General features: G+C 50.6%; 1 protein-coding gene across 3 annotated transcripts in view; it reads left to right on the top strand.

Annotated features, from left to right (window-relative positions):
* Positions 1–13,543, top strand: part of LOC137644778 (E3 ubiquitin-protein ligase FANCL-like) — a 140,722-nt gene that overhangs the window by 100,710 nt on the left and 26,469 nt on the right. The gene's annotated exons all lie outside the window — the stretch shown is intronic.

Here is a 13,543-nt window from a genome sequence, read left to right on the forward strand (position 1 = left end):
CTCTCGTGAGAGAGATTTTTTTATGCCTACGCTTTTTTCCTATAGAGCTGGGAGAAAGCTTGTCTTTGGCAATGTCCTCCTTCGGGAGGACTTCTCCCTCGTTTGCGAGAGAGATATTTTACGCCTACGCTTTATTCCCATAGAGCTGGGAGAAAGCTTGTCTTAGGCGATCTTCTTCGGGAGAACTTCCCTCTCGTTCGCGAGAAATAACTTGTAAGAGCTTGCTGATCCACCAGTGGCGGTGGCAGAGCTTTCTCCGAAGCAAGTTATCCCTTTTGGGGGAACGAACCTCTCGTCCTCAAGTGAAGACCGCCTCTGGGCATCGGCGGTCCCCCGTTACGCTTATGGTTCTCCAGGGGCGGAGCGAGAGCCTTCTCTTAAGCGACATTCTCCTTCGGGAGAACAAACCTCTTATGCGGAGGTATTATCTTGAACCTGCTGGTTCCCCTTGATCCTTCGGGGTCTCATTCGATCACCCTTTGGGCTTGCGTGATCGTTGAGCCTCCGGGCTCTCGTCATGTTGATCCTGCTGGTTCTCATGACAGTAGGAGTCCTTCGGGACTCCGCTCGAAACCTTCGGGTTTCAGTTACGCTGAACCATCGGGCTCTCGTAATGATGGTAACGTTGAGCCTTCGGGAACTTGTGCCATCAATGACGCTGACCTTTCGGGGTCTCGTGACAGAGGAACCTCGGTTCCTCGTTACGCTGATCCTTCGGGGTCTCGTAACATTAGTTATGCAGAACCTGTGGGCTTTCGTAACTTTAGTCACTCTGACATTTCGGTGTTTTGTGACAGGGAAACTTCGGTTTCTCGTTCCCTGACCCTTCGGGGTCCCGTAACATTAGTTACGCTGAACCCTTGGGCTCTCGTAACTTTGGTCACTCTAACACTCCGGTGTGTTGTGACAGGGAAACTGTGGTTTCTCGTTACGCTGACCCTTCGGGGTCTCGTAACTTTAGTTACATTGAACCCTAGGGCTCTCGTAACTTTTGTCACTGACACTAAGGTGGTTTGTGACAGGGAAACTTCAGTTTCTCGTTACGCTGACCCTTCGGGGTCTCGTAACATTAGTTACGTTGAACCCTTGGGCTCACGTAACTTTAGTCACTAACACTTCGGTGTTTTGTGACAGGGAAACTTCGGCTTCTCGTTACGCTGATCCTCCGAGGTCTCGTAACATTAGTTATGCAGAACCCTGGGACTCTCGCAACTTTAGTCACTCCAACACTTCGGTGTTTAGTGACAGGGAAACTTCAGTTTCTCATTTGCGTTGACCCTTCGGGGTCTCACAACGCTGAACCTTTGGGTTCTCGTGACCATAGCCATACTTATATGACAGAGTTTGCGGGCTCTCGTTGTGTTGACCAATCGCGCTCACACAACACAGGCTGTCGTGAACCTTCGGGTGAACATAGTAGTGAGTACTCTCTTCACACTGAGAGCTCTTGCGCGCACGACCGGTTTGGCGTGTATGACCAATTTGGCGCGCACGACCAACCTTTTGCACGTACGGACGATCGGGCGCGCATGACCGGTTTGGAGTACATGACCAAATTGGCGCGCACGACCGGATTAGCGGGCACGACCAAATTGGCGCGCACGACCGGATTGGCGTGCACGACCAAATTGGCGTGCACGACCAAATTGGCGCACACGTCCAATCTGGCGCGTAGGACCAAATTGGCGCGCACGACCATATTGGCGCGCGCACGACCATTTTGGCGCGCACGTACGACCATATTGGCGGGGGCGCACGATCGGATTGGAGCGCACGACCATAATGGCGCGCACACAACCAACTTGGCGTGCACGAACGAGGCGCACGCAACCAGTTGAAGAACGGGAACAACTCTTATGACAGAGTTTTTGGGACTCAAGTTGCGCGAAGTGTTCACGAGTGTATGAGAGTTTTACTCTCATGACAGAGTTTTCGAACTCTCGTCCCGTGAATTATTCGCGCTCGCTCATCGTCATCAAGAGTTTTACTCTGATGACAGAGGGATGCCTGCTGCCTAAGGGTTTACGAATCTCTACAGGTAACCTCGACACAGTTCCTTTGGGCCCTGGTCACGTAACACGATTCCTGAAAATTCCATCAGGAATCAGCAACAGAGTTTCTGCGGGTTCTCGGCACAACATCCCTTTAGGTCGTGAGAAAGGAATTCACAAATAGATTCTGAACCCCTAGGTTCTCATCTGGGATAGTGGGCTCCTAGTGTCCTGGAATCATCTTGTATCCAACAAAGTCTTAACTTTGTGGGGTCCCCGACTGTGGTTATGCTCGCAGCGGCCCTGATCTTCAGGCTCCCACTCGACCGTTCCCCAGGCCCTCAAACAAGATGTATTCCAAGATCGATGGGGCGGCCTAGAGGTGTGCCTTGTTTTTTCCCCCCATTCAGTCTGGTGAAAAAGTCCTTAGCCAAGTCAGGATAAGCAGGATCTTATCAACGACTCCAGTAGCTTCGCTATGGCATCCCGCAGAATGGTTCCCAGACCTTCTGCAGCCCCTGACGAAGCTCCAATAGCTTCGCTATGGCAACCCGCAGAATGGTTCCCGGATCTTCTACAGCTCCTGACGGAGTTCCGAGGGATCTTCCTCCATGGCACGATCTTCCTCCTCGGCACGATCTTCCTCCATGGCAGGATCTTCCAAGCAGTCACATGCTAACGCTTTCCTAAGCTGTAGCTTTGCTTTGACTTCTTGCCTGGGACGATCTTACACCACCCCTCTCAGAGAGGCCTTTCGCAACAGGTTACGGAAAAGATGTCTAGACACCTCAGACACTTTTCGGCGTCAGTGTTCCAGGCGAAGTGTTCGGTCCTTTGTGACTGATGTCGTGGAAGGGGATTCTCTCCCATTGATGCCTTTACTTATGCAAGTTTGAGATAACTTGTCCCCCGTCGGATCTCAACCTCCTCCTGGGAACGCGGTTCGGGTCCTTCAGTCTCTGAAGACCCCTCTCTACAAACCTTAGGCCCAGCAGCAGATCGCTTCCTTACACGGAAGACGCTCTTTCTACTCACTTGTGCTTTTGACCAAGAGAGTTAGTGTGTTGTATGATCCAACCTCTGATGTCTCCTACCCTAGGAGACGGGGAGAAGTAATCCTTAGCGGTGTCCCTGAGTGGATTGCCAAGACTCAAATCCGAGTGTGCTGTACCCTAGGTGCAGCCCATTTTGAATAAAGTGTCTTCGTTCGGTAACCGGAAACCCATCAACTGGGGTTTTACCCAGTGAGGAGTCTGTGGGGTTACCTTAGAAGAACGATACCAGCTCGCCCCTGTGAGTCGGTACTGTTGACCAGCACGGGGAAGGTCAAGAGGAATACCTCAAGGATTTCCTTCCCCTCTGGGATCGGAAGGCAATTGAGGTTACTCTTAATCTAGACTCTCCTCCATCCTAAGACCCAGAGCTTGTAACGTCACTGGCGTTGCTACGTCCCTGGCGTTCAAGAAACTACTCTGTGGTGCAGATACTTTAAGTGGGCATGTGGAAGCGTCAATCGACCTTCACGGCCCACTACCTGCAAAGACGTAACTCACAAGAACATGGAGACATTTTCCATTGGTCCTGTGGTGGTCGCACAACAAATGGTCTAAACACCTCAGGATCCTTGATGGACAAGTAGCAGAGGGCTGAGGCTACCCGGATTAGTCTGGGTTGAATGAGTAAGAATGCCTGGCTCCTTTCTTACTTTCACCTTCTCCCCTCTGGGGAAAACAGCTCTGCAAGCCTCAGCATAGCTGACCTCACCTTGGTGCAGGTAAGACCCATTTCCCTTGTGCCTCCTAAGTATAGAAGAATACTTTGTTATGTCCCCAGTACCTTTTAGAGGGAGGGTATTGGGTAAATCTTTAAGAACAATAGGTTCTGTACTCGAGTTCCTATGTTAAAGACAAGCCACACTGTTAGTTCCACTCACACACAAGCTTCTGCAGGCCACTATCAGTGCATTACCTCATATCTGCACTTGATTTTAGGGAGGGTAGGGTCCCTTCTACTATCGATCACAGATCGAAATGGAGAGGACCCCGGGTCATGACCAAGGCCAGTTGGTGAGGACTTCCTCCCTCCTAAGAGTAAGTCACCCTATTATAAATAGCGAAGGTTTGTATCTGTGTCGGAACAAATAACAAATTTGGAAATAATTTGTATTTTTCCTAACATACAAACCTGGAGCTATTTATACAAATTGGCCCGCCACCCTGTCCCCCGATAAGTCCTCCTGCCATAAAGCAAAATGGTTAATCAGCCGAGAGGTGTGAGTGAGCGGGGTAGCCAGTCTACCCCACCCGCTAACTAGCGGATGGGGTAGTTATCCCTCACTAAAATTATCATGGCTCGTCTTTCAGCTGCGCCGAAAGTATACCCTATTATAAATAGCTCCAGGTTTGTATGTTAGGAAAAATACAAATTATTTCCAAATTTGTTATATTACTTTCGGCGTAGCTGAAATGACGAGCCATTAATTTTTAACAAGGGTTAACTACCCACACCGCTAGTTAGCGGGGGTTAGGGAGGGTAGCTTGCTACCGCTCCCCCTCACCCACCTGTGATTGAGCTCACTTTTCTTTTGGCTCGGATGGTGAACGGACGTTACCGCTCTTCATCCTCGCCGAATATTGGCAGCCATTAACGCCATTTTGTTTTCTCTTTTTCTCTTAGTACTGCGTGTGTATGAAGTTGACTTCTCCGACCATGCGCACCTGCCCTGGACTCTCCGGCCGCCCTTGTGGAACATATATGTCGGCGGTCGAGACTGATCCTCACGCCCTTTGTCCTTCCTGCAGAGGTCAACGGTGTGATAGTGTTAACAAGTGTAGTGAGTGCAGGTAGTGGTCTTCCTCCCAGTGGGAGAGGTTTGCGTGACAGCGGAAGAAGAAGTCCAAGCGGGACATTTCTCCTTCCATCGCCCAACCCTCCTCCGAAGCTCCTACTCGTTCGGTTTTTTAGAGACCGTCGAGTAGTAGCGTAGACCAAGTTATTATTGACCAACTCCGGGTCTCGAGAGATAATGTTTCTTCCCCTAGCAAAGCAGCCCCACCTCTACCCCCGGCCCTCCAAGGAGGCCCTGCAGCAGTTCATCCACATGGGTGCTTCTGTCAAACAATTACTGTCGGCGTCAGAGGTAGATCCCCTGACCCTTGTCGACGTTGTTGTGTCAGAGGTGTCTCATGTGGCGTCATCCATCTCCTCTGCCACTCCAGACTCCACAGTTGTAGCTGCCAACTTAGTTTCCCCCATTCCTGACCATCCTCTGAGGGGGAAACTAAGTTCAACGTCGGTCTCTCCTGCAAGTGTTTCTTCCCCTCGGGGGAGTTCACTTATAGAGACTCCTCTTCGGAGGACTGCTGACGGTCAGCTTGCTGATCCAACGGCCCCCAGAGGGCACATCCGTCGGAAGGCTCGCCTTCCTCTTCGCCTTAGAGTTCTCCCTTCACCAGCGGTGAAAAGGTGTCTCTTTGGTTCAACGTCATCATTGCAGTCCCCCGCAGAGGAGCCCCCTCTGTCAGACCTTCATACATAAACCATCACTGCACCTGTAACCAGTCTTGTGACTTCGGTCCTGGACCTCTCTGCAGATTGTTCGCAGTCTCCTTCAGTGGATGATCGTCCTTACAAAGGACACATCGACCTCCAGACCTGCTGACCTTCCATCACCATTCCTGTCGCCGGTAGAGCCCACTGTAGCTCCATTAGAGTGCGCAGCTGCGCGCCATCACACTCGCCCTGCGGGCCACGCACCCTCGCGCCCAAACCTTCAGCGTTCACCAGCAGGTCGCCACACTACAGCGCTTCGGAGCGCCCCTCAACCTGCTCGACCTCACACACGACAGCAGCCTCACGCGCTTGTGCGCCAACGTTCACCTACATGTCAGCGCTCTCTTGTGCGCCACACGCCCAGGGTAGCCCACGCGGCAAGCACACCACAGCACGCTTGCGCTCTCCTGCGCCCACGCCCACTTGCGCGCCAACGCTCGCCTACGCGCCAGCGCTCACCTGCGCGCCAATACTCTCCTACGCCCCAGTGCTCTCTTGCGCGCCAGCACCCTCCCGCGCGCCAAAATGTGCGCCCTTCATCGCCCGCGCACCAGCACTCCCCCTCTTGCCATCCAGCGCACTAACAATTACCTGCGCGCCATCATTTTTTAGCGCACAAGTCGGTAGGTGAGATGACAACCTCGTTGCCGCCCTCACCTGCGCGCGAACTTTCACCAGCACTCTCATGGCTATTCGCACTCACCTGCATGCCAACTATTTCCCGTGCGCACACAGAGATGTATCACCATGGGCCCGCGCGCCAACTCTCTCCTACGGACACACGCCACGCCAACACTCTCCCGCGCGCACACCAAATTTCTCCTGCGTGTGCGCGCGAGCACCAATATTCTCCCGCGCGCAAGCACCAGTATTCTCCGTAGCGTGAGCGCCAATATTCTCCCGCACTTGAGCATGCGCACCAACAGGCAAGAGCACAGATGCGTCATACGGTAAGGTCACCATTGCCTCATTCCCCTTCCCGCAAACGCATACCAGTGTGCACTGCGGGAGAAGGAAAACACATTCAAGCAGAGGGGTTCAGGATCCCTAAACTGCCTTCTAAGGCAGACCCACCTATTACAGTGACTCCTCGTAGGGAACCTTTGGTCCCTTTCACTTCAGGGGATTTGTCTGACAGTGCATCTGTCAGCCAGCAGCCCTGGTTTAATGCCTTAGTCTGAGCCGTAACACAGGCTTTCAAGCCTTTCCTGTCTGATCGCTCATCAGATCGACCTATAGCTCTAGACCTAAGGCACGGAACCATGGCTTCCTCTACCCTTTTGAAGAGGATTGATTGATTGATTGATTTAAAGTTTTCAGGCATCCTGACATCTAAGGTCATTGACGCCGGTAACATTTAATTCATGCATACAAAAATAAAAAATAAAATAAAATAAAAAATAAAATAAAATAAAAAATAAAAGAGTATTCAATTAAAATCATAAAAGTTGAATGTCATAAAAGCCGACTCCATGCAGATCATCGAGACAAGTTCCTTCTGTTTCTCAGAGAGACTCTCCATCCCTGTCGGACGAAGACCTCCCGTCACCAAGGGAACTGCGCGAGGAGAGACTCACTTCCATCGCACCAATGGAGGAAACCTCTCTTCACACTGAGAGTTCCCAGCAATCTGAGACCAGGAGGGCCATGCCACACAGGTCATCGATGTTGGAGCCTTACCTCCTTCCTCGGAAGGAATCCAAAGACTCCAAAACCATGCCAAAGTCCTCCACTAGGGCTAGAATGGAGACAGCCAGCCACTCAGGGAATGTCCGCGACTCATCCCAAGAAGAGCCTTTGGGGGATAGAAGGAGACTTCGCTGCAAGTCCTACAGCAGGAGACCAGCAAGAGTCAGAGCATGCATTCTGGCAGGTTCTGACTCTAATGAGGGTTCTCAATGGGTTTTTCGGACGCAGATGTACCCCCTCGAGAGGACAAAGACACGGTCTTAGACCGCGTCTTTGGTACTCAGAAACCCTCAAAGACCAGTGCAGCCCTGCCCTGGTCTCAAGGGGTGAAGAGTACCAGGGACAAGATCTCCCAACAGCTCTCTGAGTTTGGCTCCTCCAACCGTAGCAGAGGAGGTACTTCGAGATCCTGGAGGAACCAAGTTCAACTCCTCCTCTTCACCACTCTCTGGAAGAGTTAACCAGGGAGGTCCCTCTCGAGAGACTCTCCAACCGGCAGGTCTCGTTCTCGGCAACCGAGGTCCTTAATCAGGAAAATGTCACGAAGTATGCTATGCAAGCTACTTTGTGGCTAGACATCTGGATAGGGACCTTAGGTGTCCTGATACGATCCGAGGATTTCTCCAAGGAACTTACCAGGAAAGCTATGGAAACCTTCCTACTCTCAGGTACTCACACGATCGAGTTTCTTGCCCACCAAGTCTCGAACTTGTGGGCAAACACCATCTTGAAACGTCGGGATGCAGTGTCTGAGAGGTTCCACCAGAAGGTCCTTGCGTCGAGATAAACAGGCTCAGACATTCCTCCCTAGAGGGTCCCATCTGTTTGAGCCTAAGGATGTGGAACATTCTGCTGAGAGGTTGAGGAAGTCTCATCAAGACTCCCTCCTCCATAGGGCTTTAACATTTAAGCCCCAAAAACCTTCAGCACCCCAGCAGTCCCATCCAACCAAGACCACAACGATGACGAAAACAGCAGCAAAGACTGTGGTGTCTAAGCCCTTTCTTGTCTAGGACAGGAAAGGCAAAAAGTCCTCCAAGGGAGGAAAAAATCCTAGAGGGAACTGCCAAGGCCGCCAACACTAGGATAGGCATTCCCTCTGCGTCTCCACCAGTGGGGTGATGCCTACAAAGTTGCTCAGACAGGTGGAAGCAACTCGGGGCCGATTCCTGGACAATCTCCGTGATCCGTGTAGGATATCGCGTCCCATTTGTAACATCTCTACCTCCCCTAACCAGGAATCCTGTCATTGAACTCCCTTGCCATGGGATCGGCAAGGGGGCAAGCCCTTCGGGCAGAAGTCCAGACCCTGTTGAAGAAGGGCGGTCTCCAAGAGGTCCACGATGGATCCCCAGGCTTCTTCAGTCGACTCTTTCTTGTAAGAAAGGCGTCTAGAGGCTGGAGACCAGTCATCGACCTCTCAGGCCTGAACAAGTTTGTCAAACAAACTCCGTTCAGCATGGAGACGGCAGACTCGGTCAGACTAGCAGTAAGACCGCAAGACTTCATGTGTACACTGAACCTAAAGGACACGTACTTCCAGATCCCACTCCATCCGTCTTCAAAGAAGTACTTATGATTCAGCCTAGACAACAGAAAGTACCAGTTCAAGGTGCTGTGCTTCGGTCTTTCCACAGCACCACAAGTCTTCACCAGTGTTTTTACCCTTGTGTCATCTTGGGCACACAGGATTGGCATCCGTCTCCTCCGTTATCTGGACAACTAGCTAATCCTAGTAGACTCGGTATCAACCCTTCTTCAACACTGAGACAAACTTCTGAGACTTTGCCAAGATCTGGGGATCATGGTAAATCTCGAGAAGTCTTTTATGCTTCCTACTCAGAGACTGGTATACTTAGGCATGATCATAGACACCAGTCTCCACAAGCCTTCCCATCAGACGACAGGATAACAAGGCTAAGAAAGGTTGCAAGACCATTTCTCATACGAGAAGAACTTCCAGCCCAATCGTGGTTACGTCTCCTAGGTCACCTTTCATCGCTGGCCTGTCTAGTTCCGAATGGTTGCCTCAGGATGAGATCCCTCCAGTGGCGACTCAAGTCCTGGTGGAATTAAGCACACGACTCCCCGGACATCCAGATCCCCATGGGACCTGAGGAACTGACAGACCTCCAGTGGTGGGTGACAGACGAGAATCTACGAAGGGAGTGGACCTTCTCGTCCTCCCCCCGGATTTGATGCTGTTTTCAGACGCTTCAAAAAAAAGGGTGGGGAGCCCACGTGCTGCACCATACGACCTCAGGCCTCTGGTTAGAGTCAGAAAACTACCTCCACATAAATCTCCTAGAAATGAAGGCCATCTTTCTGGCCCTTCAACAGTTCAAACAGTTCCTGGCAAGTCACTCTGTGGTGGTGATGAGCGACAACACCATAGTATTGGCCTACATCAACAAACAAGGAGGTACTGTTTTGCAGCAAATATCCCATCTAGCAGTAGAGATACCAAGATGGGCCGAAATCCACTAGATACCACTATAGGCACGCTTCATTCCGGGCAAAAGGAATGTGCTCGCCGACAACCTGAGCAGAGCATCTCAGATAGTGTGTACCGAGTGGTCTTTGGATCATCTAGTAGGCAACAAAGTCCTGACTTTGTGGGGTTTTCCGACTGTGGACCTCTTCGCAACGGCCCTGAATTTCAGGCTCCCGCTTTACGGTTCCCCAGTCCCAGACCCAGACCCCAAGGCTCTCTGGCTAGATGCTTTCCAACAACGGTGGGACAGCATCAACGTTTCCACCTTTCCCCCGTTCTGTCTCATGAGGACGGTACTTAACAAGACCAGAACATCGGTCGATCTTTGAATGACCCTCACAGCTCCGCTATGGCATCACGCAGAATGGTTCTCGGACCTTATGCAACTCCTAACGGAGCCTCCAAGAGAACTCCCTCCACGACACAATCTACTCAAACAACCACATGCCAACATCTTCCACAAAGCCGTAGCTGCGCTACGACTTCACACCTGGAGACTATCCAGCATCTCCTCTCTGAGAGAGGATTTTCGTAACAAGTTGCGATCAGGATGTCTGGACATCTGCGAAAATCATCAGCAGCAGTCTACCAGGCAAAGTGGCGAGTTTTCTGTGGTTGGTGTCGTGGAAGGGGTATCTCTCCACTCGATGCCACTATCCCACCAATAGCGGAGTTCCTCGTGTATTTGCGTACAGAAATGCACCTATCAGTCTCAGCAGTGAAAGGCTATCGCTCAGCCTTAAGCCTCGCCTTCAGACTGAAAGGAATGAACATTTCTTCATCGCTAGAACTTTTCTACTCATACGGAGTTATGAACTTACCTGCCCCCAGTCAGAAGTGAGACCTCCCCCATGGAACGTGGTTCGAGTTCTTAGGTCTCTTAAGAGACCTCCCTATGAACCATTACACCAGGCAACAGATCGCCACCTGACTTGGAAGACGGTGTTCCTGTTAGCTTTGGCCTCGGCAAAGCGAGTCGCCGAACTTCATGGTCTCTCATACGACATCGCCCATTCAAGGGGATGGGGAGAGGTAACATTCAGCTTCGTCCCTGTGTTTATTGCTAAGACTCAGAACCCGGGAGTAGCGGATCCTTGATTCGACTCCTTCCGGATTTCTAGTCTCTGTACTGTAACAGATGACTCAGACCATCTCTTACTATGCCCAGTAAGGAGTTTGAGGCTGTACCTCAAGAGAACAGCCGCAGCCCGTCCTCGTGTGCCAGCACTATTCGTCATCACAGGAAGGACCAAGAGGAGGGTCGCCAAGAACACCATCTCAGCATGGATTTGCAGTGTCATTGACCTTGCACTGATTCCAGACCCTTCTCCATCATGTCGCCCCAGAGCACATGTCAGGGGCATAGCTACGTCCCTGGCCTTCAAAAAAAAACAACTCAGTGATGCAGGTTCTTCAAGCTAGGCTGTGGAAACTCAAAACACCTTCACATCCCACTACCTGCAAGACGTGACCCACAGGAGACTCGATACGTTTTCTATTGGTCCTGTGGTGGCTGCACAACAGCTGGTTTAAAACCTCAAGCTCCTTATTGGACAAGTAGCAGAAGGTTGAGGGCATTGTTACCTGGTTTTAGCCTGCATGAAAGAAAAGGTTTGACTGGCCCTTATTCCTTTCTTCATTCTCCCATCTTGGAGAAAGCAGCATCCTGGGTTCTCTGCATAGCTGACCTCAAACCACTGCACCATGCTCCTTTGTGTACCTAGTATTAAGATTAATACTGTTGCATCCCCATACCCTGACGAGGTGGTATTGGGAAAGTCCTAGTGAACAGTTTTTCCATCTAAAGTACTTGGAATAACTTTCTAAGACAGTCACATTTCTACATACCTTCATACACAGCTTGCATGGTCTGTGAACCTTGCATAAGGAGCCCCCGGGTAAAGCCAAAAAGCCAGATTGGCTGGGATGTCCACCCTTCCTAATGGGCGAGTTACCCCTATTAAATAGCGTGGTTTGTATTCCAGTTACGGAACAAATGACAAATTCGTAGATAATTTGTATTTTTCCTAACTATACAAACCTTAGCTATTTTACCAAACTTGCCCGCCAGCCCTATCCCCCTTGAAGTCCTACTTCCAAGCAAAGTGAGCTCAATCACAGGTGTGTAAGGGGGAGCGGTAGTAAGCTACCCTCCCTAACCCCCGCTAACTAGCGGTGTGGGTAGTTAACCCTCGTTAAAAATCAATGGCTCGTCAATCCAGCTACGCAGTAATGCCCCTATTAAGTAGCTAAGGTTTGTATAGTTAGGATAAATACAAATTATCTACGAAGTTGTCATCTTAACTTCGACTTCACGCCTGGGACAGTCCTACACCTCCTCTCTCAGAGAGGCCTTTCGCAACGAGTTGCGGAAAAGATGTCTAGGCACCTAAGACACTTTTCAGCGTTGGTCTTCCAGGGAAAGTGTTCGGTCCTTTGTGACTGATGTCGTGGAAGGGGATTCTCTCCCATTGATGCCTTTACTCATACGAAGTTTGAGATAACTTGTCCCCCGTCGAATCTCAACCTCCTCCTGGGAACGCGGTTCGGGTCTTTCAGTCCCTGAAGGCCCCTCCCTACGAACCTTTATGCCAGGCATTAGATTGCTTCCTTACATGGAAGATGGCCCTTTCTACTCACTTGGGCTTTAACCAAGAGAGTTAAGTGTGTTGTATGATCCATCTTCTGATGTCTCCTACTCTAGGAGACGGGGAGAAGTAATCCTCAGCGCCGCCCCCAATTTGATTGCCAAGACTCAAAATGTGAGTGTGCTGTACCCTAGGTGCAGCCCATTCTGGATAGTCTTCGTTCGGTAACCAAAGACCCTTCAACTGGGATTTTACCCAGTGAGGACTCTGTGGTGTTACCTTAAAAGAACGACACCAGCTCGCCCCTGTGAGTCGGTACTGTTGACCAGCACGGGGAAGGTCAAGAGGAGGATCACAAGGATTTCTTTCCCCTTTGGGATTGGAAGGCTATTGAGGTTGCTCTCAATCTAGACCCTCCTCCATCCTAAGACCAAGAGCTTGTAACATCAATGACGTTGCTACGTCCCTGGCGTTCAAGAAACTAGTCTGTGGCGCAGATACTGCAAGTGGGCATGTTGAAGCGTCAATCAACCTTCATGGCCCACTCCCTGCAAAGACGTAACCCACAGGCACATGGAGACCTTTTCCGTCGGTCCTGTGGTGGTCGCACAACAAATGGTCTAAACACTTCAGGCTCCTTGATAGAAAAGTAGCAGAGGGTTGAGGGCTGAGGTTACCCGGGTTAGTCTGGGGGGAATGAGTAAGAATGACTGGCTCCTTTCTTACTTTCACCTTCTCCCCTCTGGGGAAAACAGCTCTGCAAGCCTCAGCGTAGCTGACCTCACCTTATGCCTCCCAAGTATAGAATAATACTTTGTTACGTCCCTAATATCTTTTTGAAGGAGGGTATTGGGTAAGTCTTAAGAACAATAGGTTTTGTACTCGAGTTCCTATGTTAAAGACAAGCCACATTGTTAGTTCCACTTACTCACAAGCTTCTACAGGCTGCTATCAGTGCATTACCTCATATCGGCACTTGATTTTAGCAAGGGTAGGGTTCTTTCTACTATCAATCACAGACCGAAATAGAGAGGACCCCGGGTCATGACCAAAGCCAGTTAGGAGGGAGGAAGTCCTCACCAAGAGTAAGTCACCCCAATAAATAGCTGAGGGTTTGTATTTACGCCAGAACAAATAATAAATTTGTATTTTCCCTAGTATACAAACCTGGAGCTATTTATACAAATTGGCCCGCCACCCTGTCCCCCGAGAATTCCTGCCATAAAGCA

This window comes from Palaemon carinicauda, chromosome 1, assembly GCF_036898095.1.
Source record: "Palaemon carinicauda isolate YSFRI2023 chromosome 1, ASM3689809v2, whole genome shotgun sequence".
NCBI classification, from domain to species: domain Eukaryota; kingdom Metazoa; phylum Arthropoda; class Malacostraca; order Decapoda; family Palaemonidae; genus Palaemon; species Palaemon carinicauda.